Source organism: Tursiops truncatus, chromosome 10 (assembly GCF_011762595.2).
Source record: "Tursiops truncatus isolate mTurTru1 chromosome 10, mTurTru1.mat.Y, whole genome shotgun sequence".
NCBI lineage: Eukaryota > Metazoa > Chordata > Mammalia > Artiodactyla > Delphinidae > Tursiops > Tursiops truncatus.
Genome location: NC_047043.1, coordinates 91,667,581 through 91,694,619, shown reverse-complemented (window position 1 = coordinate 91,694,619; position 27,039 = coordinate 91,667,581). Strand labels below are relative to the sequence as shown.

The 27,039-nt window shown below is 50.0% G+C and overlaps 1 long non-coding RNA gene across 1 annotated transcript; it reads left to right on the top strand.

Moving 5' to 3' along the window:
- The first annotated feature begins 1,109 nt into the window (after positions 1 to 1,109).
- LOC109552185 (uncharacterized) lies at positions 1,110 to 25,122 on the top strand. The gene is made up of 3 exons (XR_002178959.3): positions 1,110 to 1,520; positions 1,936 to 2,001; positions 24,956 to 25,122. It is a non-coding gene; the product is annotated as an uncharacterized lncRNA (long non-coding RNA).
- Positions 25,123 to 27,039: the final 1,917 nt, after the last annotated feature.

Genomic DNA, 27,039 nt, shown 5'->3' with positions numbered 1-27,039 from the left:
GGTCCAGGGTGATATTTCTGAATCACAACAGGGGCAGGGTAAACACTGGGCCTTTCTTCATTGTTGCAGCAGTCACTCTCTTACCTATGTCGCCCCTAGAGGAACCCACAGCTGTGAACCCCAGTGCAGCACCCGGGCCTGCCCAAGATCAGGTTCTAGTTTACTTGGGAGGCAAAAATCTAGGCAAATGGGATTCCTTCCCCCGCCCCGCTCAAGCCTCTGTGCTCACTGATCTCTGCTTGAAAGCCTTACTCATTTGTTTGATCTGAATCTCCCCCCTCTGACCAAGGTGGCACAGGTGCAGGGCATCCTCTCTCACCGGGGCCCTGGCCTGACCTCGTCGTCACCCCCTGCCGCCTGCCTGCCTGCCCGGGGAGCCCGCCCAGAGGCCTGATGACAGGGACAGGAAGTAAGCACCACGCTAGATCAGCCTTAGGGCTTTGAGATAAGCTCCTTTAATTTGGACGTGTCCCGACTAGAAATCAGGAGGGATTGACATTCAGAGCAGGGAGCTGGGCTTTACCCAGATCCTGGGCAGGGGTGGGAGCCAGGTGCCCGGGGCAGATGCAGAGCTGAGAGCTGGAATGTCACCTTCCTGAGGAAGGACAGGGACTGGGGGTGTGGGGGGACTTGGAAAACAGTGAACCCCTAGCTCCTCAATGAGCATGGCATGTAATGTTCTGGCCTTGGGAACAGAACGTCCACAGAGGTGACAGAGCTGACAAGCACAGCCGCAATCCCCAGCACTCACACTCCCTCCTGACAGCTCGCTGCGTGTGTGCGACAGCGTGTAAGTCGCCTTGCGCATAGCCACGTGCCCCGTTTGGCGTGAGGGCCTCACAGCCTGCCCAAGGCCCTCCGGCCACTCCCCGCGGCTGCGCCCACCGAGGCGGGCCCTGCAGTTGGGTTCAGGGTCTCCCTCTGGGGGCAGCATCCCGGCAGCCAAAACTGCCTCCTATTTCACCTGGAAGGAAGGCACTCGTGAGTAGAGGGGCGCGGTGGGCAGAGGACAGGGGGAGGGTGTGGTGAAGCTCAGGCTCCTTAAGTACCAGCCCAGCCCCAGAGAAAGAGCACTAATGAACCCCGTGTTGTAGATGGGGAAACGGGGACTCCCAGAAGGAAGACGCATTGCCTGCTAACTGAGCGGTTTCATTTCCTGGGCATTACCCACCTCCAAGGGGCCTGGCACCTGGGCGCCGTGATTTCCTCGCCCCGGACTTCTCACACTTCAGTGTGCTCACACGTCACCTGGGGCAGCTTGTTAAGATGCAGACTCAGACCCAGCCTCTGAGATCCTCAGTTCTGACCTGTTCCCAGGTGTTGCTGCTGCTGCTTGTCTAGGGCCACGTGAAGAACGAGGCCCCAGTTGCTAGGCTGTCTTTGTGATGAGCTCGGAGCACAGTGCATTTCAGCAGCGCTCCGGCAGCAGGGGTGGGAGGTCTCGCGCTGGGCTCTCCGGATTGAGCTGTGCTGTGAGTTTAAACTATCCACCAGGTTTTGAAGACTTAGAATAAAATGATGTAAGACATCTCTTTAATACCTTTTTCTATTCCTTACATGTTGAAATGATACTGTTTTAGCTATGCTGGGTAAAATTTTACATTATGCACGTGGACTGTGTTCTGCTTTCAGTGAAGAGCTCTGGGCTAGAGCTCTCCACCAGGCAGGGGCGATGTTGCCCTCCAGGGGATGTTTGCCAATGTCTGGAGACACTTTTAGTTGTCATACCTCAGGGGGAGGGGTTGCCGTTGGTGTCTCTGGCCAGAGGCCAGGGACGCTGCTGCACACCCTGCAGCACATCCCCTTACAACCAAGATTTATCCAGCCCCAAATGTCCATAGTGCCAAGATTGAGAAATTCTGGTCTAGAATCATCCCCACTGTCTCTGAGATTATCTATTTTATGACGTATCCATTGCTTTTGTCCCCCTCCTAGAGTATGAGTGTCATGAGTTCAGGGACATCGCCTGCTCGCAGCTCCTGGAACAGCGCCTGGCATGAGGTAGGTATGACATTCCGTAACATGCGTTCAGCGTCTCTAGCTGCCTGAGCCGAACAAGTGGTTTGAATTCACCCGTGTAAATTCGCACAGGCCCACCGGCCCCGAGCCTCAGAGGCCGTGAGACCACTCTGCCCTGAAATCAAGCTAGGACACGTTCTAAACATCTTGGCGGGTTTGCGGGGCAACCGTACGTTCACCAGTCCATTGATGGCGGGTGTAGGAATTGACTCAGCAGGGCGGCCCGGCCCCGCCCTGAAAGGCCTTTCACAGACCAGGCTGCTTTGGTTTCCAGTGACTTTATTTACCACTTGGTGGTGGTGTCAAAGGCCTGACTCAGGCCGTCTGATTGGCTGTCTTTTCTTAGTTGCTGGGCCCACGGAAGCCCAGACCCAGGATTTCTAAGGAAGAGTCATCTCCCAGCCATCTCCCTTCGCACGAGGCCTGTGGGTGGGGGGCGGGGCGAGGCCAGCGGAAAAGCTCAGGTCCGCCCTGGGCATGCAAGGTAACAGGACTGGGACAGATTACTTTCTCTTGTTCAGATATCTCTTTAATCTTCGCGGTAAAGTCTTGATAGCCACTTCTGGCCCTTCTCCCTTTCCCATTCATCACTCCCTGGGGTGGGCTCTGTCCTGGTGGAAGTCGGGAGTCTGGGCTTGGCCTCAAGGCTGGGCTGTGTGACCTTGGGGAAGTGAGGGAAGTGCTCTGGGCCTCAGTTTTCTCGTCTCTAAAATGGGGGGAGGGGAAAGAGGAGTAGAAGTTGTGTTGGTCTCCAGATGGTTCGGTGTCTCCCTCTAGTCTGCAAGAAAAAGCCCAAACTCCTTAGCCCAGCCCGGCTTTACTCCTGTCACCTTCCTGCCTCCAAGCTTCAGCCTTGGTGACCTGCCTTCAGTTTTGTTAGTGTGCCTTGGTCTCTCTCTTGCGTTCCGGTCTTGTGACCCGCTGTTCTGCCCTTCCGCGGAGTGTTCTAGAGTCGGGCTTAAAAGCATGGCCGGTGGATCCCACGGCACAGGCTGGCTGTGTGCCCTTGGACAAGTTGCTTACCCTCTCTGTGCCTCCGTCGCCTCTTCTGGCCAATGAGCATAACAGTGGTACCTGATTTACGGTCACTGTGCCCATTGAATGAGCTGGTGCTTGTTGAGTTGTTAACAACGGTGCCCCAAACCTAGAAAGCCACGAGGAAAAAGGTCCCTGCCGTTGTTTTTATCATGTCTGGAACGTGTTCTCACTCGTGTCTCTGGAATCAGCTGAGCTGTCACCCTCTTCAGGGAGCCTTCCCTGATTTCCCACCTGCCAGCTGAGGTAGCTGCCCCTCTTCGGGCTTCTGAGTCACCCGACTCACCTCTGTCACCACCCTGTCGCCTGTGTGGTAACTCCTGTTTACTTGGCCTGCTCCCCTCAATAGAATGGCATTTCCTCTAGTCGAAAGGTTGGAAATGGATCACCTGCTGGCCCAAAACACAGGTGTGCCTTAGCTGGACTAGAGGGGAGTTTGGAAACATTTTCATAGGATGCTGAACTTTGGAAATAGGATGATTCTCTAAAAAATTAAGCCTATGAAAAAAGCCCCTTTAAAAAATACGATGATTTCACATAAAAACCGGGATTGCCATTGGACAATCAGAAACTCTGCTAACACGGCCACGGGCATCGCCTGCACCTGCAGGAGTGCCGCCTTCAGGCAGGCACCTGCTCGGAGTGTCCTGCAGGCTCGAGCCACCCACCTCGATCCACTCTCAGCCTCTGCTCCGGAAATAAGGAGGTGATACAAGCCTATGACCTAAATCAGGAAACCCTGGGGAGTGAAGGAGGGGTGTTGTTTATAACCACAGATGAGCCAGACAGCCCAGGGGAAACGAGCCGTGCACTCCCCCTAACTCTAGGGCACGGATCCTGGGCACCTTTGCGTTTCACAGCGCACATTTCCTGCCAAATGAACGCTCAGTGAGTGCCAAGAACAACAACTAGCATATCTGGAGCCGTTGTTTAACACGTTCACTCATCCAGTCCTCCCGAGAGCCCTATGAGGTGGGGACACTGAGGCAGGGTATGTTAGTAACCTGTCTCAACCGTACAGGTGGGAAGGGGGAACCCAGGCGGTCTGAGTCTAGAAGCCTCTGTGTTGGCTAAATCAGTGGACATGCCTGCAAAAGAGAAGCTGCTCTGGGCTCAGCCTTCCTTTACAGAAGATGGACAGTACGTAGGGTTCATGGTGCGTCTTTGCATTTGGCAAGAGGAGGCTAACTAGGGCACATCTGTCACTCGGGTGTCTGATGAGACATGACTTATAACTGAAGTCTCGCCCACACTCCCTGCAAACACAGGGCTTCTCCCTTGTATGTGTCCTCGGGTGCTTGATGAGACCTGACCTATCCTTGGAGCCTTGCCCACGGCCTCTGTACTTGACTTTTATAATTCTTGATACTCCTTTCCCCATGAGTATACGATTCCTCCAGTATATATGATCACAGCACACGAAACGAATGTTTTTTTGAAGGGAGAGATAGTCTGGGAATATCCTTTTGAAGTCCAGGAAAAAGGCAACTGTTTCTTAAAAAAAAGAGGAGAAAAGTAAGAGGGTGGGAGAAAGGGATTCTGCTCCCCAGCAAAGTGAGTGAAGAATTACAGGGCAGGCACAGCAGAGGGGGAGAGACAGGAGAAGGGAAACGGCACAGGGGCCCCCAGAGGCCCGAGGAGGAGCTGCTGAGGGAGAGACCAAGAAGGCAAGAGGTGGCAGGTTTTTAAAAATTCACGGCGAGACCTCAGCAGCTTCAGGCTTAGGCAGCCACCTGGTTGGCTGTGCTCGAAAGAACGTGCCCTCATTGGGAAAGGGAGAAGGAGAGGAGACCCTGAGAAAGAGAGACCACAGAGATGCAGATGCCAGGCTCAAATCCCAGCCTGGGCCCCCCCCTACTTTTCACCTTGGTTTCCAAGTGGGTGTTCCAGCCACAGGAGGGGAAGTGTTCAGACAGAGCTCGTCTGGTGGCGGTGAGTCAGGGGCCCAGCCAGGCCCTTGCCAGCTCCGGGGCGGGGGGGAGCCTCTTGCCCACACGCCTGGCAGCAGCTGCTGGGTGTTACCAGGAGCCACAAGGCCGCAGGGGCCTGGCAGGCCATGCAAATTCCCTCCAGATGACCCACGGCCACGGGGTCCAGCTCCAGAGCCCTGTGGCTCTGCTGCTTCCATTCGATCTGGCCATCTTCTGAGTGTTTGCGATTTCAAGGTCAGCAGGGCAAGGGAGACAGGCTTGCAGGGCACGATCAGCCTAGCTGTAAAGGACTGTCACCAAACAGTTTATAACTCACCTCCCTTCGGTCATAAGCCCTGAGAGGGCAGGAGTCCTGTTGTGGACCCCACTGCGTACCCAGCGCTTGACATGAAGGTTGGTATACAGGAGGTGCTCAACAACTGAATGACTTAGCATGCATTGAAATCTTCCTGCTGCCCCTGACTAGCCGTGTGACTCTGCCCAAGTCCCTTAGCCTCCCTGAGGTGCCACTTCCATCATCAGTATAATGGGATACAGCCAATAAAAGTACAGACTAGGGGCATCGTCCTCCTCCTGCTGTGAAATAAGATAGCGGCACGGGAGTGGGGTGCTGGGGGCATCCACTCTGTAGGTGTCTCTCAGATATGGGGGGAGGTGCGATGGACGAGACGCTTTCATGTTCGGAAAGTCTGCAGCTTCTGTGGTAGGTAGTTCCAGGTGCGTTGTACAGATGCTACTTTTTAGGAAGACGGTGTGGTTATGTGGTTGAGGCCTCATGTTCTGGAGGCCCAATACCTGGGTTCAAATCCTGCTTCCACCCCTCGCTTCCTGTGTGATCCCGGGCAAGTCGCTTGGTCTCTCTGAGCTTGTTTTCCTGTGTGTAAAATTGCGTCGTCGTGAGATTTCAAGGAGATCCATCCCAGACTGACCCTGGCACAGAGTAGATGTTCCAACATGTGTAAACCATGATCACTAGTTTCCACCCCCCAACCCCGTGAAGCAGACACGACTCCCCCCCGGGGTGCAAAAGAGGAAACCAGAGCCGGCCAGGTGGGGAGGCGGGCCTGACGGTGGAACCCTAAGTAGACGCCCCTGTCCCCGAGGCCCACCACAGCTGCCAGAAATAAGGTGACGTATGGCCAGCTCTGCCTCCACCCGCTGTCCCCGGGGAGAAGTGAAACACGAACCCACCAGGGTAAGAAAGAGGAGAAGGAAGCAGCTGAGGTGAGGAGAGGCAAGTGGCCCCGAATCCTGTCAGAAGGACCGTCTAGGGCAAGGTCAAGTCCAGGTCGGTGAGAGGGTGGAGGTGGTGGGAGGATAGTGTGACAAGAACAGAGAGGGAAGTTGTTCGCATCTGGCTAGATACCTCAGCTGTGACCTCCTGTCTCTAAGGAGAGGGGTCCCTGCAAGATTTGCTTTCAAAACTCTCCTGGGAGAAAACTCATGGCCCCGATTCTTAGAAACTGCCCTCATCCCAAGACAATAAACAACTCGGCAGCTTTTTGACTTTCCAACCAGCACCCAGGGGTTGGCCTTCTGCCCGGGGTACCTTCAGCCTCTGATGAGAGCTGTCATTCTCTACACGTTCAGCCTCCCCATTTCACAGATGAGAAAACTGAGGTTCAAACGAGGCCTCGGGCCCTAGCTCTGCCATTACTAGCTCTTGGGTCCTAGTGGTTCACCAGCCAGGCCTGTTTTCCCATTCCTAAAGCAGAGGTGTTCAGGCCCCGTCTTCCCTTCCCTCCTTCCTCTTCCCTTCCCTCCAGAGCAAAGGGTGTGGAATTCTAAGGCGAAGGTCACCTGATCAAGTGGTGTGGATTAGCCAACAACCCAGCCCTGAGGTCAGCCTCTGGAAGCAATTTAAGATGGCCCAGGGATCTGAGATTCCACACTCCCACAGGCAAGCAGAAGTGTTCCCTCCCACATAGGGCAGCCTCCCTTCCTGAGCAATTCTGCTCTGATTCTGTGGGTGAAGCAGCTGTGCCTTCTGCAGAGCTCCAATGCCAGGCTCATCGCAGGTCTTGGACCAGGCAGGATCCTCCAGCAGGGATTACTGTCCCAGCTTGGAACGAGCACCTTCCATGGGCCAGGCACCAGCCAACAGTAACCACGTCTCTCCCTATGCAGCAACCCTCAGTGAGGCAAACCCACACTTACCATACCCATTTTACACCCACGGAAGCTGAGGCTCAGAGAGGCACCTTGCCCAGGGTCACGCAAAAGCAGAGATTCAGACCCAACCTGGGTGACTCCTTCAGACAGAGCAGTTCCATTTACATCAACACCAAGTGATTGGATTATGCGTCATTTTCTTTCTTTTTTATTAAAAACATTTTCCCCCTCTAGTGACTTGCGTTAACCAAGGGAGCAAGGCGGTAACCAATGGAAGCATTTACAGATAACAGGCTGTGTCATCTGGAATTTGATTTAAACTAATCCAGTTTGGGGAGGGATATAAATCAAGCAAAACTGTCCATGAACTGATCGTTCTTGAAGCTGGGGTATTGGGTTGAGATTCTCTAGACTGTTCTCTCCCACTGTGAAGAGGTTTGAAAATGTCCATGATCATGTAAAAATGTCGTTTAAATTTAACATGTGTAAAGTAGTGAATTGGGGATACATTCACTACTGGGACAAGCTGTGTGCCATGGGGGCGGGGGGAGAGGGGGGCGTGTCGCCCGCCCCACAGCTGAAAGCATTTTAAGGTTGCCTTGAGAAGGCATTCATTACGGCCTCCTGGGTCTGCTCTCCCCGGACCACGAGGGCCCTCTTTGCCTCCGAGAGAACAGTCTGCCCCCAGATTGGCAGCCACGTGAAGACAGCATGTCAGGGTTCCTGCAACCACACTGCGGTTTTATGATGGAATTTGGAACCATAAGTGGTTCATGTTCAGCCAGTCAGGAGATCTGAGGAATCTCTTATAAATGTTACCAGCAAAGGCACAGTGGCTGCCTGTGCTCTGTGACACCCGGAAAATTGGAAAAGATGGGACCTCTGACGTCTGTGTGTTGGTCACGGGTCCAGAAGTGACCCCTCTCTGCAGGCTGCTGGGGGCCCCGTGCTCAGTCCTCGTGCCTTTTCCCACTGTGCCCTGGGAGCTCCACTTGTCCTTCCAGGCCCCCTAGAAACAAGGAGACCCCCCTATCGACAGCCTTTCCTGTCTGCACCTGCTCCTTCCTCAGACAAGTGGCATCAGCTCTCCACGGGCCTTCATTATATTGAACAACATTCATTTATTCAATAATTATTTATTAAACACCAACCATATGTACTGGGGTTACAGCATAGAGTCAGTAGATAGATAGCATGTACAGCAATAAGAAACATGGTCCCCACGCTCCAGGAGCTTCTAATTTCATAGGGGAGAAAGGCAATCATCCACTATGAATACTACTAATTATTTAATTACAATTCTGACAAGTGTTTTGGAGAAGCCTAGGAGCTGTGAGGGCATATAAAGGGGAACCTGGTCTGTTAGGGTGTGGGCTTTTTTGAGAGAATAATGTCTAAACTGAGATCTGGAGTGTGGAGGTATTCGATGTCCAAACAGGGAAAAGGGGCTGTTCCAGACAGAGGGAACAAAGGGCAGGGAGGCACGGCTTGTTGAAGGAAGTGGAGGAACGGTGTGTGGTCTGTGTAGTATGTGAAGTACAAGGGGGAAGGAGGTGGTGGCAGATTAGGAAGGAACTTGAAGGCCGAGTTAAGGATGATGGAGTGCTCATGAGAGTGTGTGTTTGGGCGGGGGAGGTGATGTTATCCTTTTGAACCTAAGATGATCACTTTGGTTACTGTGGGGCTGAGTGGATCAGAGCAGGACACATTTGTGAGAATTAGGAGAAAGCACTCCACCCCCAAGGAAGACATAGTTCTGTAGACCCATGCTTACAGAATGGAGCCTGGCCTGCTTTTCAGTGCCTACTAACTCTGAGCCAGTACCCTTGTGCAGTGAACAACCTGTACAACTGTACATAACGGCCATAGATATTGGGGAACAGGGAAATCAGAAGACTGTAGAACATTTGTTGACAAGTCTGCCTAGTCCACTGTAAACACCTTGACTTCTGAGTTCCTGAGCTCCACATTCATGTTTGCAGCTCCAGTGCAGGTAGGAGATGCTCCAAATGTTTGCTAAGTAGATTTTTCTTTGGCCATTTTTTTTTTCTTCCTTTAGACTTTCTGTCGTGTTGTTCTCTTCTTCTAAAGTCGTAGTGGCTTCCTGTTCACACACACCTGTTAGGTGTTAGGAGGCACTGTGTCAGGCACTTTGCCTCTTTAGTCCTCCAAATATCTTCTCCTCTGTCCATTCGACAGAGACTAGGCCAGGGTCACACAACTAGGAAGGTGGACAGGGACCTTTCTAAATCCTTAACAGGCAGGTCATGCTGTGTGTGACTCTGTCAAGTTCTTGGGGCAGGGTGAAGGTGGGGAGCAAGGCGGCGGCATACCTTCTGGTAAGGATCCTTGAGGTTGAGTCTCTAAACCTTGAATCTTAGAATGTCAGTGTTGAAAGGGATCATCTGGGGCCTCATTTTACAGACGGGCCACCAAGGCTCAGAGAAGGGCTGGAAATGGTTCAATGTCACTGAGTTAAGTTAGAGCCAGAGCAGGACCAGGAACCAGGTCCCTTGACAGGTTGGGAAGAAAAAGATAGATATCAGGAGTAGAGATTAGAAGAGAAAGACCAAGGGAGGGATCGCCCTCTAGGGATGGTATCTAACCGTGATGGGTATCAGTGAGGTGGCCCGGGGTTAGCTCAGGACAACAGAGTCCTGGGTGACGGTGTGAAGGGGAAGAGCAGGCAGAGACAAGAGAACTTCCTCAAGGTCTGAGCAGGTCTCTAAACTGGAATCCATTTGGGTCCAGCCTGGCTTTAGACTCTTTTTTAAAATTTTTCATTTTGAAATTTTTTTTTTTTTTTGGAGTATAGCTGCTTTCCAGTGTTGTGTTAGTTTCTGCTGTCCACAAAGTGGATCGGTTATGGGGGTGGGTGGGATGATTGGGAGATTGGGATGGACGTATATACACTATTATATGTGAAATAGATAACTCACGAGAACCTACCGGCCATAGGCTTTTCAGACAAAAAGTTGATTTCTTGTTCTGGGCCAATGGCCAGGAAAGACTTTGCTGTCAGCAGGCTGCGGACGGCTGCTCTTAGGGCGCTGGGCAAGGTCAGAGAGAAGGCCTGGTTCCTCTTCCCAGCGCCTCCAGCCCAGGTGCCCTCTGAGGGCCCCATTCCAGTTCCCAGCCGCTGCCCGCTCGGGGTTTTCCTGCTTCTGGGTCTGCATCACAGCCCCTCTTATGTCACATTGCTTCAGATCCCAGTAAGCATTTGTCTGAGCTGGAAAATCCCTCAGAGCCCGCCCAGGCAGCCCGTGACCGTGACCGTAGCGGCAGGAAACTGTGACAGTGAGGCTCGCGGGGTATGAGGTTTATTCTTGGTGTGTGGTTGGGAAGGGCGGGGCTGCATGGGGGTGGAGTGGCATGGGATGGTCAGGAGAGAACAGCGAAATCCCAAAACGAGGAACCCCTCAGAGAATTTCCGGCCAGTTTTCCTTCCCCAAGTGGCCTCTGCTTCCAGCCCCCAGGACTGTCTCCCTGCGTTGGATCTTCATGGAGCCTCTTGGGGGAACATCTCAAGCCCCAGGGTCCAGCCCCTCTATTTTAAATAGAGCAGTGTACATGTCAGTCCCACACTCCCAATCTATCCCTCCCCACCAATGGCAACTTTATTTTAATCCACACATCGTCCTTGAGGAGCAGGTATTAATCCCGTTTTATAGATGGGGAAACCGAGCACAGTGTTGTACACCTACTCATTCATCCACTGACTCATCAGTTACTTACTGAGTCCCCACCATATTGTGCCCACTGTCCTGGGTGAGGCAGAGGGAGCCCAGAGTACAGTCCCTGCCTCAAGTGTACGCGTATATATTCTAATGGAGGATTCCAGCCATGAGCAAATAAGCCCGTCAACAAGGAATGTACCTGCAGATTGGTATCAGGAGCACGCAGCGCGAGGAGGTGGACCGTCAGTGGGGGTATAGTCGTGGGTTTTTTTGTTTTGTTTCCTGTTTTGCGGTACGCGGGCCTCTCACTGCTGTGGCCTCTCCCGTTGCGGAGCACAGGCTCCGGACGCGCAGGCTCAGCGGCCATGGCTCACGGGCCCAGCCGCTCTGCGGCATGTGGGATCTTCCCGGACTGGGGCACAAACCCGCGTCCGCTGAATCGGCAGGCGGACTCCCAACCACTGCGCCACCAGGGAAGCCCCTAGTTGTGCTTTTTTGTTGTTGATTTTGGCCGCGCTGCACGGCTCGCTGGATCTTAGTTCTGCAACCAGGGATCGAACTTGGGCTCCCACAGTGAAAGCGCCGAGTTCTAACCACTGGACTGATGGGAAATTCCCTATAGTGGTGTTTTAGAAAGGATGCTGGGGGAAGGTTTTCTTCACAGGTGACATTTGAGCTAGCTTTGGATGGGTGAGAAAGAGCCCAGGGAAGGTTGATCTCAGCAGGACCAACAGTGAGAGCAAAGGCCCTGGGGTGGGAAAGGCCTGGTGGGTTAACGGGAGCTCCGGGGAGGGACTCATGTGAACAGGGGGGAACGTGGGACGAGGGGAGGTGGGAAAGCAGGTGGGCCTGGGTCACGGCGCCCTTCCAGACCCCAGGGAAGGGATGGAGGCATCGGGGGCTGTCAGGGGCAGAGGATGGATTTTAACCCATAAATCCAAGCCTCTGTGGCCAGCCTGGGCTCTGCCCCATTAGCCCAGGCCTCAGCCTTGACTCTGAGCTAGGCTTGGAGGAGGGGGAGAGGGGAGGCTGGCTGGGACCCCACCTCTGCTCATGGTGTGTCATAGGACAGGCAGAGCCACTCCCCGTTTCCCAGCTTTGGAGCCTGTCGGGGCTGTGGGTTCCCCACTGAACAACAGGAACAAATCTGGGGGGCATCGGACAATCAGCCCTAAGGAAGGAGCCGCTGTTCCAACCCAGGACCCTGCCTTGCCGGCTGCCCCCAGACCGCTGGGCCTTCTGCCTTCCTGCACTTGCTGTTCCCTCACCATCGAGTTGGCATCGGCCCCACCTGGGTTCAAATCCTACCATCAGAGCCAGTGGGACAGTGAAGGAGTCATTTCGTTGCCCCCCTGAGCCTCACTTCCCTCACCTGTGAAATGGGCTCACACCTGTCTGCTCTCTAGGGCTGTGGGAGGACATTAAATCTGATGAGAGTGCTATTAGCAAACACGGAGAGCCTGCTCTGGGCCAAGCTTGTGCTCATTGCTCTGCGTGCGGTGTTTACCTTATTGTCATGTGCACGACATGGGGTAGGGATTGTTATGGGAGCCGGCTCTGTGGACACACGGCCCGTGCGGTCATGCAGGGCCACGATATGCTTCCAAGGGCCCTACAGTGGGTTTTAAACTCAGCCATTGCTGTCTTGAAATTTTTAACAATTTTTTGACAAGGAACCCTGCATTTTCATTTTGCACTGGGCCCTGCAAATTACGTAGCTAGTTCTGACTGTTATGTATTCATTTATACATTCAAGAGATATTTATGGAGCCAGGCATGGCTTAAAGGCCCTGGAGAGAGAGGAGTGAACAAAACAGAATTCCCCACCTCCGTGGAGTTTACTTTGCATTACTTGGATCAGAGAGGGTAAGTTATTTGCCCAAGGTCACCCAGTGAAAAGGGGGTGCCCAAGTTACAACTCAGAGCTCTCAACCACAGTACCATTTCCCCTCCAGCCTAAGGCTGGAAAGTGTTTAACAGCACATCAGGCAAGGAAACAGCCACAGAGTTCTAAGCGCTTTAGATGTGTTAACTCATTGCAACGGCCTATTTTAGAGACAAGGAAATGGAGGTCAGAGAGGATGGGTCACTGGCCCAGAGTCACACTGCTGGTAAGGAGTGGAGCTGAGAAGGGGAGCTCAAGCAGACTGTCTCCGGGCCACGCTCCTAGCCCCTCCAGCACACTGCCTTTCGAAGTCATCACTCAGGAAATGGTGGCTTTTTGTAACTCTTTTCGTCACCACCATTTTTGTTTTTGTTTCCGGAGACTCCACGCAGCCACGAGGAGTGATCCCACCCAAAGTGACCCATATTGAGGGGATTAACAAATGGATGGGCAGATCCCTTCCAACGATGGGGGTAACGTCGACAGCTGCCCGCCTCCCCCCGACCCCAACTCTGACATGATTTATCACCGGGTCCTTGACATCCAACCTTCATTGCCTTGCCTTCAGCCAGTGATGAAACCTCTCCATGTTCAGGATGTAGAAAACAGGGTCTCACCTTCCAGGAAACAGGCCGGGCTGAAGGGAGGGGGCGCTGCGGGGAGCAGTGGTTCACAGCGATGGTTATCGCTCAGTACAAGCTTTCCTTTTCCTCCCTCCGCGATGACAGGGTTTGTCCTAGGGGTGCCCTCCCCTCGAGGCTGTCACTGTTTGGAGGGTCTTGTCTCCCACGCTTAGGCTGATTTGAAGACCTGATCAGTCTGGCAGACCTGAAGCCCTGGGTGATTTCTGGGGCTCTGCCCAGACTCCCCACTCTCCTCACTGGTGTGTGACATGCTCTGTCATTCATTCATTCCTCAGCAAGTAGTTACTGAGTACCTGCTATGCGTCGGGTACTCTTCTAGGAACTGGGGGTACAGCAGAGAATAAAGCAGACAGAAATGCCTGCCCTCAGGGAGCTTATATTCTAGTCCAGGATATTGCCAACGGGGCCTTCTTTGGATTGGATGGCAGACTTGGGGAATTTTCCCTTCTTGGGCACTGGGTATTTTTTCACGCTTATAAATATTATCAAGTTTTGTCTAGGACACAGTTAGGGTACTTTTTGTTTCAGGTAGGAGAGTCAATCCGGCTCCTGTTACTCCATTTTTGCCAGAATCAGAAGTTTTTCCTTATGAGAAAGCCTCTAGGCCTGGGAGGGGCAGGACTTACAAGCTCATCTGTTATTTATACCTTCATGTGAATGAGTTTCTGAGCTCCTTTCTGAAGCATTGTGGTTGTAGGGAGTGAAGAACCGAAAGACGTTAAATTAGAATATAGGACTTAGGAGATAAATCCAGCAAGTTCTCCTACAGCCACAATTTCATTTGAATTCATCATCATCTTGCAAATCTGCCAACCAGTCAGGGGCTTCCATGTTCATTTTGCGATGAGGAAGGTGAAGCCGGGAGAGCTTAAATGACCAGCTCAGTCACACAGCTAGTTAAGACTCACAGCTACTAACTTCTGTCCTCGAGCTCCTTCTAACACACTGTGGGTCAGGGGTCACCATGGGGAGGGGAGAGGGCAAAGGGCATCTGTGATCCCCAACACTTGTGCTGATTTGGTTAGTTCCCATAACTTCTGCCTCAGCTTCCTAGGGGCGTAAGTCAGCACAGCTCGTGTTCCCTGAGCAGCAGCTACAGCTTAGAAAGACAGAAAGAGAAATCAGACCAGAATGTCACTTCCACAAGGGCAGGGGCCACATCCGTTTGGTTTACCCCGAGGGCCCCCATGCCTAGAACAGCACCTGACCCCTAGTAAGTTTTCAAGGACTATTTGTCAAACAACAGAACACGACGGAATGGATTTGGGGAATAAACCGACCATGAGGAACACCTGACTCTGTTGCCTTATCAGTAAAATGGAGACAAGTCTCTGCCTTTTAATGCTGTTTTGATTTTGTTGATGTATTGTATGCTAATGAGGGCAGGGGATTTTGTCTGTTTCACTTCCACACTGCTGGGTCCGCAGCATCTAAAACAGTGCCTGTCGCGTAGTAGGTGCTTAAGAAATATTTGCTGGGTGAACAGGTGAGAGTGAAATAGCCAGGTTTCGGTGAATGTGTGGCACCGGGGTTAAGAGCAAGGAATTTGAAGTCAGAGCTGAGTTTGACTCCTGGCTCTGCCACTCACTAGCTATATGACCTGGAAGATGCCTGTGAACCTCAATTTCCCCATTGCTTACACTAAGGAGTGTCATCGTCTCTACATCCAGGTGTCCTGAGGATTAAGTGAGGTTGTGCGAATAAAGTTCTTAACATAGCTTAAGGAGCAAAGAAAATGCTGCAAAGTTATAAAGTTCTCGCGTGTCTAAGAGGGAGGGTGCATTTTAAAAAAATATTTAAAACAGTTTTTAAAAATTGAAATGTAGTTGACGTACAATAGCTTGTTAGTTTCAGGTATTTTACATAATGATTTGATATTTGCATACTTCATGAAATGATCACCACGAGTGGTCTAGTAACCATCTGTCCTCATACAAAGTTATTACAATATGATTGACCATATTTCTTATGCTGTATATTATATCCCCATGACTTATTCATTATATAACTGGAGGTTTTTATCATTTAATCCCCTTCACCTATTTCCCCCACCCCTGAACCCCTCCCTTCTGGCAGCCACCTGTTTGTTCTCTGCATCTATGGGCCTGGTTTTTTTTTAACTTTTTATTTTATATTGGAGTATAGCCAATTAACAATGTTGTGATAGTTTCAGGTGCACAGCTAAGCGCATGAGTCTGTTTTGAGGGTGCACTTTTTAAGGGTTGTTTTTCTCCAAAAGGACTTTTAACCCTTGGACTCCTCCCACAGACCCCAGAGGTTGTTCTCCTGAAAGATGAGGCTGCATGGAAAATAAATTCCTATCAATCTCCATTGACATTTTAGGTGCTCCTCAAGCCCGCGGGGCAGGGCCCCATCCTGCCTTACGCTGGCTTGATCCTGACGCAGCCAGATTCACCGTGGGGTCACCAGGCTCTGCTCGACTGCCCTGGTCTTCTGCAGCCCTTTGAAGTTGGGCTGTGTCTTTTCTTGTCTCGTGGTTGGCTGGGCCTCAAAGCTCACAAGCAGGCCGTTCCGCACCAGGGTGCAATGGGTGCTCGAGAGATCTCCAGCAGAGATAGGGAGTGAAACCTAGTCCTCCAGCAAAGACAGCTGCAGATATAGTGACCACCCCGGGCTCTGCCATCCCCACTGAAGCCCTTCAACTCTCATCGATGGATCCAGTCCAAGTCTGGGTCTTGGCCCACTCACAGGCCAGAGTTCTCGGTCTTTCTGGTCTTAATGCTTTGGGCCTCTAGACGCCATAAGTGTAGGTCAATTTTTGGTTTAGCAACTTCAGTCATGATCAAGGGAAGATTCTGTGGCTTTGAAAAGAATGACCAATGAGGCTGACCTTCCTCTGGACGGCAAGGGTGAGGGAGCAGTTCAGAAGAGTAAATAGGGAGGCCTCTGACACCAAGGGGGTGGGAAGATGCAGAAGATGAAGTAGGTAGGGTGCTGGGCACAGAGAAAGCTCTCAAGTCCTGAAAACAATTATTACGCGAGTTTGAGAAGAAGGAGGTTCCAGGCCGAAGTGTCCATATCTTTCTTTTGACGTTCAAAAGTCCTACCCATCTTTATGGCTCATTCACAACCCACTTATTTGGAGAATTTTATGGAGCTTAAATTTCTCCCAGCCTCACTACTACATGGCTCTCCTCCCCTTCTGCTCTGCTCCACTGCAAGCTCTCCTTAAACACATGTATATGGGTGTGTCTGTAACTAGCTTGTGTGCTTTTGTTCATTCATTCAGAAACAGGCAGTATAGTCCAATGGTTAAGAGTGCACATGGGAACCGGGTAGCTGGAGGTCGCTCTGACAGTTACTACCTGTGTGAGTTCAGCAAGTTGCCCACTTTTTCTCTCTGCCTCAGTCTTCTCATCTCTAAAGTGGGCATAATAGTACCGACCTCATCAGGCTGGGTGATGGTTAGCTAAATGACTACCTACAAAGCATTCAGAACAGTGCCTGGCACATAGTAAGTACTCAATAAATAAGATATCATTCTTATCCTTTTTCAGCAAACATTTATTAAGCATCTCACAATGCCGTGTGTATAACTATTACTGGGCTCGTGGAGATAAAAGATATGCCTGCCTTCCTGAACTCTCACTTTAGACTCCACACCAACCTTTGGTAATTTCTCTTCTTTATCGGCAGGAAAATGTTTACTGATAAATTCATGAAAGAAGGACAATTATTCCTTCTCTGATCAGAGCTTGAACTGCCCATGGTTACTTTTGTCTCGTGTGCATTGTCTTAAGGACCAGAGGGTTTACAAAGAGCTCTACCACTCACACACAAAGTTATTTCTCCTCCCCTGAGGCTCAGTTTCCTCAACAGTAAGATGGGAAGTGGGTGGTAACTTCTGCCTTTTAGGGTTTGCAGAGCAAAAACAAATGAGGCAAAGCTCATGGAGGCATCCCGGAGCCCCAAATGCCTTGCATAGGATAACAGCGAGGGCAGCCTCTCACAGCCCCAGTGAGAGTTTCCTAGGAGGGCAGGGCCAGCTTCTTGGTCCCTGACAGGATAACACACACTAGGGCCAAGTGCAGGGTCTCTGTCACTTCATTAACAAACAGTTCACACAGCAGACCCAGTGAGAGTCAGAACTATCATGATTGTAAGCCGCAGAAGCTCCTCTCCAACAGCTTAGGCAAAAATAGAAATGTGGGGTGATGACTCTGGGGGTAACTGGTGTGTGCACAGGAAAAGCAGAAGTGCAGGCAAGGCCTCAGGACAGCTAAGGGGTTCACTCATGTGTTCTCTTGCTGTCTGTCTCTACCATCTTATCTCTTCTCTCTCTCTGCCTGTCAGCTCTGTTCCCTCAAACCAGCTCCCTCTATGTGGCAGGAAACATGGCCATCAAGAACATCCTGTTTCCTTAGAGAGAAACTGAATTTTCTTCCCTAGATCCAAACCAAAAATGAAAAAAAAAAAAAAATCTCATGGAAAGATTCTGATTGGCTCACCTTGGGTCATGTGTTTCTTCCCGGGATCAATCAGCTATAGGGGGTGGAGGGCAGCAAGGGGAGACGGAGTTGCACAGCACAGACACAGACACTAGGGGCCTACCCAGCTATCAGGACCCCAGTCGGGGAGCCTCCACTTCAGCCCCTGAGAATGTCTGAGGCTGTCCTCTTACCACACTTAGCACTTTGACTGTGCCCTGACCTGAATGCATGTCATTTCCCCCAGTAGATTATAAGCTCCACAAGAACAAAAATGATATTGGATACTCCTTTTTCTCTCTTCCCTCTCACACATAGGATGGCAACCTTAAGCACACTGCTAGTCACATGGTCATGGAATGTCCCAGATAAGAGATCACAGAACTAAGGCACAGAGACAGAAAGCAATTTGCCCAAGGTAACACAGCTCAAAGTAGATGCCAGGTCACCTGCCCTGCGATTTCTGATAGCTTTCTCTCTCTCTTAGGGTTAAAGGCTCCAATCCTCATTCTTACAAGCTCAGTCACTTCCTCCCTCTCCAGGCTTATCTCATACACTCTATAGATCTTCAAGGTGGTTATTATTTTTATTGCTATCCCTATCGTCGCCAGAGGCACCCACACTGATCCACTTCCCTCTCATTAGAGATAAAGGAATTTCTGACTCTGCATTCCAGCCAGGGGTAACTTCTTTCTCAAATCTGCCTCACCACCCCCTACCTTCAGAGCTTTTGCACTTGGAATTTCCTCTGCCTGGAACACACCTTGCTAGGGCTGCTGTAACAAAGGACCACAGACTGGGTGACTTAGACAACAGAAATGTATGGTCTCTAGTTCTGGATGCTGGAAGTCTGAGATCAAGGTGTCAGCAGGGTTGGTCCCTTCTGTTCCAGTCCTCTCCCCCAGCTTCGGGTGACTTGCTGGCCATCTTTTATTCCTTGGCCTGTAGATTCCTCCCTCTGATCTCTGCCGTTATCTTCACATGGCATCCTCCCTGTGTCATATCTGTCTCCATGTCCAAATGTCCCCTTTTGATAAGGACATCAGTCACATCGGATGAGGGCCCACCCTCATGACCTCATGTTAACTTGATTACCTCTGTGAAGACCCCTGTTTCCAAATTAGGTCACATTCTGAGGTGTTGGGATGTTAGAACCCGAACCTCTCTTTGGGGGGGACACAGTATAACCCATAACAAACACCATTTTTCACCCCCTTCCCACACAACAAGACATCCTCCTTATCCGTCCCATCTCAGGTGAGCCTTCTCTGAACACCGCAGACCTCACCCGGCCCTGCTGTCTGCCCTCGTGTATTCTTCCTTGCTATTTGTTGTGGATGGCTGGTATCTGCTTGTGTTGTGATCTGGTCAGTACTTGTGTCTCCCTCAGATGCTCCTCTTCGTGGGGGCAGGAGCATGACTGTGCTGTGCACCACTGCAGCCCCAAAGCCCAGAACCTGACTGTCAGTAAAGGGTATCGGTAAATGCCCATGGCCTGAATGAATGAACGATAGAGAGGTTAAGCTTCACTAATCACAAAAGCAAAGAGAAGTTTCTAAGCAAGGCCCTCAGAGTCAGAGAGATTAGTATTTCCTCTGGAGAGAAAGAATTTGCTCCAGAATCCACCAAGGGCCAAAACCCTGCCCTCACCTCTTGACTAATGGTCATGGCCTCTCCCTCCTACCCCACCATCCTGGGAGAATCCACTCAGCATAGCTTTGCAGGGAAGGCCTCAGGAACCTCGGGGAAGCTGGAGGTGAGTCAGAAAGGCTGGTTAAGTGAACAGCTCTGAAACCTGACCCTTGGCATGGAGCTTGGGGGAGGCGGGTTCGCAGAAGGTAACAGCGCTTGCTTTAAAATTCAAGGGGCCCGAGGGAGCATCATCTTGCAGAAAAGCACTCTAGTTGGTAAGGGGCCAAGTGTGGCCCAAGCTCCAGGTACCCGGGGTTGCTCTCCCACCACTGCCTGACAGCGTGGATGTTGTTGGGTCCAGCCCTCCCCGCGGGGCTCTCCTGCACTCACCTGTGTAGGAGATGCAGCTTTAAACTTTGTGGCCTCTACTCTCCCTTGTGTGGGTGGAGAGACCAGGTGGATACGTCGAGAGACCTTCATCTGGCTCAATTGAAGCAACTCGAACTACTGACCCATAAAGGAATTCCAGCCCCCGGGCTTCCCAGGACCCCTGGGGAACACCTCGTAGGCAGTAGAATCCCAAAGGGAAAAAGGAAGGCCTCCCTAAACCTAGCTCAGGACGAGGGCCAAGCTGGAAAAAGTGACTTGCAGGCCAGTCACCACGTTTTTCCCCAGTGAAAGGCTGACTCATTGCAACAGGCCTGGACTGGCTGGGACTCGAGCCGGTGGCTTGGAACATGCCTGGGCAGTGAACGCCTTGTCTAAAGGCTGGGTGGTGAGAAGCTGCGGGTCAGGGGAGCTGAGGCCGCGGCCCTGGGGAGCACCCGCACGCAGCCTGGGAGCCCGGGGGAAGCAGGGGGAGGGGGGTCCCTATTTTCCCTCCCCCTCAGACTCTTGGGGGCCTGGCATAGCACAACAGGAGCTGGGTAAGGTCTGGAGGGGCCCTAAGACCCCAGGGGAATTGAGTCCTAATGTCCTAAGACATACGTGTTATGGTGTTTCCTGCCCATAGGACATGCAAACAGAAAACAACACTAAACTTAAATGTAGAGAAAACGAATAAGGTCTTGGTTTGCTTCATGAGCATTCATCCCCAGGCTTTCCTTTGAAATATCAAAGTGGAATTATTTTCCAGCAACGGGGAAGATGGAAGGGAACTGGGCTGCTTTCCTAGTGCCCTGGGCACACGCTCAGTCTGCCCTTGGGGTGGTTTGGCGTGATGCAGAGTGCGGAGTTTGACTCCGATGGGCCCCCCAGACCCTCTTCCCTCCTCATGCCACTGTCCATGTTGATATCCAGGGCTTTTCGGCAAGGACTTTTGAGCCATGCGTTGGTTTAAATCCTGGCTGTGCCGTCTGCTTGCTGTGTGACCTTGGGTAAGTCACTTGACCTCAAGGGACTAAATTTCTGTACATGTCAAATGGAAAGTACACAGGATAAATGCATGCATAGTGCCTAGCGTGGCACATAGCATGGAGTCTGGCTTATATACAAGATCTCTTCCAGCTTCTCCATTTATGCCCTACCAAGCTGCTTTTTAGGAAAAAATGGTGTCAGTCATTCACACTTTAGTGTGAATAAGCCCCTGTCAGTGTCATTCCTTCTTTCCATTTATTTACTCAACAAATGCCAGGTACCTGCCTGGTACCTCATTGGAGCGAGGGGCTACTACTCTATGTACAGATTTTTCTTTTTATCCTCACAACAGTCTCTGCAAGATCACTAATATCCCCATTTGGTGGTGGAGGAAACTGAGACTCAGGGAGGTGAAAGAACGTTCCCAAGCTCAGACAGCAGAGCCTTGTTCATTCAGGAAACATTGACTGAATTTCTGCCCTGTCTCAGAATGGGGACTAGGGGCACAGCAGGCAGTGAGTCACGCCCCCATCTTAAGACCCTCATGGGCTACTGGCTGTATCTGCACATTTCTGTCATCACTCTAATTGTTAAAGTCCCTAAAAACCTTGTGCATGTGGTCAGGGAGCGCCTTCCCCTTCCCTCCAATTGCCTGTCACAGGGAGTTGCCTTCTTCCTAGTGTGTAGGACTGGCCCTGCCCAAGGCTGAGCTGCCAGATCAAGAAAGCCTCCTGCCTTTTCTTTCCACATCATTTTCTGGGGCTCCGTTGAGTAGATTTCCAAGACTACTTCAGAATTCCGTTCTTCTCCCTTCTTTTGCACTTCACGAAATAATATATATTACAGAAATAACACATGCTCATTGTAAAAGAGAGAGAGAGACAGAAGAAAATAAAGAAAAGCAAAAATTTTCAAAGTAACAGTAACTCCAAGTCTTGCTGAGACGGTTAAAATTTTGTGGTATTGTCTGCCAGACCCTTCTCTTACGCAATTAGAATATAATTAATAGTGATAATGATAACACTAATTTTAACTAACCCTGACTTGAAGCTTCCTCTGTACCAGATACCGTTCTAAGCACCTTAAAAATTTTAACTCATTTATTCCTCACAATAGCTCAGTGAGCTGATTATTACTGCCCTCATTTTACAGGTGTGGAAATTGAGGCAGAGAGAGAGAACATTTAAAAGTGTACATGTTACTCTCTTGTTCTAAAATGGGAGCATTCTGAAAGCACTGTTTTGTGACCTACTTTTCTCCCCTTAACAATTAGAAATTTACCTTCTCAATTGTACTTTTTCATGACTCTTTAGCATTCCAACCTTCATGCATACCATGAATTATTCAACCAGTGTCCTGTAGGCCACTTTTCTGATTTTCAAGGTTTTTTTTAAACTATGAATGACACAGAGATGTCCATCTTTGTAGCTTAATCTTTTTTTTTTTTTTTTTTTGCGGTACACGGGCCTCTCACTGTTGGGGCCTCTCCCGTTGCGGAGAACAGGCTCTGGACGTGCAGGCCCAGAGGCCATGGATCACGGGCCCAGCCGCTCCGCGGCATGTGGGATCCTCCCGGACTGGGGCACGAACCCGCGTCCCCTGCATCGGCAGGCGGACTCTCAACCACTGTGCCACCAGGGAAGCCCTGTAGCTTAATCTTTGAAAACTTGATGAATCCCTCCCTGTGATAACTCCTGGAAGTGGAATCACCTCGTCTCGAGACATACCTGTTCCAAGGCTTCTGGCGCCCCTTGCAAGTTTTCTCCCAGAGCAGTAAGACTCCTGGGAGGCTAAAGGGATGTGAACCGTCACAGCCCCATGGAGGACAGCTTTGGTGATACCCATCAGAATGACAGATGCTCATGCTATGACCCAGCAGTCCCACTTCTGGGAGTTTATCCCATAAATATCATTATACACATACAAAGTGACATCCATATGTTACAATTAGTCATTGCAGCCCTGTTGGTAATAGTGAAGGGTCAGAAGTAACCCAAATGTCCGTAATAAGGAACTGATCAAGTAAATGACAGTATATCTATACAGTGAAATCATATGCAGTTGTAAAAAGAATTCCAAGCCTTTCTATGTATTCATGGGAATAGCTCCCCAAGATATCATAGGTTAAAAATAAGTGCAGGCTACTTACAATAGCCAGGACATGGAAGCAACCTAAGTGTCCGTGGACAGATGAATGGATAAAGAAGATGTGGCACGTATATACAATGGAATATTACTCAGCCATAAAAAGAAACGAAATTGAGTTATTTGTAGTGAGGTGGATGGACCTAGAGTCTGTCATACAGAATGAAGTAGGTCAGAAAGAGAAAAACAAATACCATATGCTAACACATATATATGGAATCTTAAAAAACAAAAATGTTCTGAAGAACCTAGGGGCAGGACAGGAATAAAGACACAGACGTAGAGAATGGACTTGAGGACACGGGGAGGGGGAAGGGTAAGCTGAGACGAAGTGAGAGAGTGGCATGGACATACATACACTACCAAATGTAAAATAGATGGCTAGTGGGAAGCAGCCACATGGCACAGGGAGATCAGCTCGGTGCTTTGTGACCACCTAGAGGGGTGGGATGGGGGGGTGGGAGGGAGACATAAGAGGGAGGAGATATGGGGATATATGTATACGTATAGCTGATTCACTTTCTTATACAGCAGCAACTAACAAAACAATGTAAAGCAATTATACTCCAATAAAGATGTTAAAAAAAAGTGCAGGGAGAGACAAATTAAAGGTATGGGTCTATCAGATACAAACTACTATGTATAAAATAGATAAGCAACAAGGATATTTTGTATAGCACAGGGAATTATAGCTATTATCCTATAATAACTTATAATGGAGTATAATCTGCAAAAATGCTGAATCACTATGCTGTACACCTGAAAATAATATAATATTATAAATCAACTATACTTCAATTTAAAAAATGTGTGTAGAATGATGTAAATAGCATGCTATTTTTGTATGAAAAAAGGAGGCAAGTGATAGCCCTCATTTGTAGTTGCATGTATAAACACTGATAAGCTCTAACATAAGTTAAAACAGTACCTACCTGCCTATTTATGGTGATTTTGGCTGGGCCAGAGAGATCAAGATTAAAGAGAACGAATCAAGACAGGAGAACAGTTTTTTTCACTGATCACTTTTTGTGCTTTCAGATTCTGAAACTATGCTGTACGTCTATTCAGAAAATTCTAGCTCTTAAAATTTCCCTTCCGGTATTGTTAAATTTTTTTTAGGTATGATAATGCTATTGTAGTAATTTTTTAATGGCATACTTACTTTTGAGAGATAGTGAAATATTTACAAATGAAATTATATAATGTCCCGATTTCCTTCAAAATAATATTTGAATGGAGGAAGCAGGATAGTATATATATTACAGATGAAAGTGATTGGACGTGAATTGATGACTGTTCAAGCTGAAAAGCTGATACGTAGAGGATTCATTATGCTCTTCTGTTTACTTAAAGAAAGAATTTATTGAGGTGAAATTCACATAAAATCAAGCACCTTAAAGTGAACAGTTCAGCGGCATTTAGTACATTCGCAGCGTTGTGCAACCACCACCTCTGTCTAGTTCCAAAACGTTTCCATCGCTTCAAATTAAAACCCTGTACCATTAAGCAATTTCCCCCCATTTCTCCGTCCTTCCAGCTCCTGGCAGCCATCTGTCTGTGTCCTGTCACTTATCTATTGTGGACTTATCTATTCTTGATATCTCCTATAAATGGACTCATAGTATTTGTGACTTTTTTGTCTGGCTTCTTTTACTGAGCATCATGTTTTTGAGGTTCGTCCATGTCGTAGTTTGTGTCATGCTACGTATACACACTGTAGTGTAGAGCGTGTAGTACTGCATTTCTTTTTAGTCCTTTGCGTGTATATACCGCATCATGTTTATCCGTTCATCTGTTGACGAACGTTTGGGCTGTTTCCACTTTTGGGCTATTGTGAATAGTGCTATGAGGAGCGTGCTTGTACGTGTCCTTGTCAGGGTACCTGTTTTCAGTTTTCTGGAGCGTATACCTAGGAGCACAACTGCAGTTATACGGTCATTCTATGTTTAACTCTTTGACGCGTCACTCAGCTGTCCTCCCCAGCAGCCGAACCATCTTACGTTCCCACCAGCAATGTAGGAAGGCTCCAATTTCTCCACATCCTCGTTAACATGTTTTTTCTTTATTGTAGCCATCGTGGTGGGTGTGAAGTGGCATCTCATTGTGGTTGTGATTTGCATTTCCCTGATGACTAATGATGTTGAGCATCTCCTCATGTGCTTCTTGGCCGTTTGTACATCTTCTTTGGAGAAATGTCTGTTCAAGTCCTCTGCCCATTTTAAAATTTGGTCATTTGTCTTTCTGTTGTTTCTGTCTACTTTCTTATATGTCTTAAATTCTCCACAGTAAAAAAAAAAAGGTACAAAAATATTAGACATTTTATTAACAACTTTAAGAAACACACATCTCCCCTCCCCCCCGCCCCCCCTCCAGGAAAAGTAGTAGTTTTCCCTCCTTTTTCCCCCAGTTGAATTCCCCAGAGATCCCTATCTCCATATACCATAATGTGGTTTCCAAAAAAAACCGTATTTGCTCTTCAAACAAATAAATAAGCACAGGTGTCTTCCCTTTCACCCTCTTACAGGTAGGTGCAGGGTGGAACAGCAGGGCTCTCAGGAGTAGCCGAGGCTGGCTGTCCCCATCACTTTGGCCACAGCCTGAGGCCAAGCCCCCACCTACCTAGCAGGCTGGTGACTCATTCCCTGAGGGCCCCGTGTAGAGCGGAAGAAACCTCCTGGGCCCCAATCCAGCCACATCACAAGACTGGATGGACCAGCGTGTCGGTGGCTTGCATAGCCAATGGGAGAGGCTTCACCCAGCTCATGTTCTGCTGTGGCAGTCGGGCCAGACAGATGGCTTGGGATAAATGGGGGGGGGGGTGTTGCCGAAGGGGGGATTTGGCTTTGAGTGGCCTCCGCCTCCCTCTGGAACCCGGAGGAAGAGGTAGGTGAGGTGAAGGCCGTGCCTGAGGAACGGGCTGTAGTTTGGTGCCTTCCAAACATTCTGTGATGTTTTTTAGCAATGGAATTCTTGCTTAAACAAACCTTTACGATATTTAGGACAGAGAAACAGGAAGCTGCTGCAGCTAAAGAAGGGGTGAGAAGCCCAGAGCCTGCCCTCCCTCCATGCCATGTGCACTCTGGGGAGTTCTGGGTCTCTGGGGAACATGCCGGTCCCGTTAACACAGAGTCTTTATATGCAACCACTTGGGAGCTCAGCGCGGTCTGTCTCTTGGAGCCTGGAAGGGGCTCCAGAGGCCTGAGGAGAAACCTGGCAGGCCGGCAAGCTCCAGCCTGAGATTCTGACCCCCCTTCCACACAGAGAAGAGACCTCTTGCTTACCGCTCACCAGCCACGTACTGGGGAGCTGACCAAGGGCCGTAGAGATGGGCCAGGGTGTGCGTGGGCTGCAGGAACATGCAAGGGACAGAAAGGGCTGCAGTGACCTGGTCTCCAAGCCTTCCGGCCTCCATTCCAGCAAGAGAGCTGGGAACTCAGTCCCAGCCTCCCTCCCTCCGTCCAGCAGAAGTGCCTCGTCCCAAGTGGTCCATAGGGAACTACTGTCCCAGGCCCCTCTACCTGCCCCTCTCCTAACCTTAAGAGAGATGTGGGGGAAGGAGTGGCCCCTCCTCCCATCCCAGAACATTTGACATAGAATTTCCTCAAACCCAGATTCTGGTTCTCAGCGTAGTCAACCTAAGTGCCCAGCCCGCCCCAAGCTCCAGTAGTCCGTCAGGGTTAGTTCTTTAATTAGAGAATGGGCCCATTTTTGGCTGCAGGATGGTATGTGGGGACATTTGTCAGGAAGCAAATAAAGAGTCGGGCGAATAACTTTACCCTGAGCTTCAGTTATCTCCTCTGCCCACTGGGGATCATAGTACCTATTCCACGGGGCTATTTTGAGGATTAGATGAGATAATGCATGCCCAAGCCCAACGTCACAGCGGCTCAGTTTAGAAGCAGTTCTGTGCCAGAGAAAGGGCCTAGCTCTGTCCTTCACACGATGTGTAACCTCTGATGAGGCTCAGGTTTCTCCTCTCTGAGCTCCAGTTTTTTCACCTCTTATTAAATACCTACCCATCTCAGTTGCTATAGGAAGTAGAGATAAGTCACATAAACTGCTTAATATAGTGCCTGGCATAGGGAGAGTACTCAAAATATGGTAGTAACTGAGGCAATTATTATACTTCTACTATTATTATTTTTATGATTACCA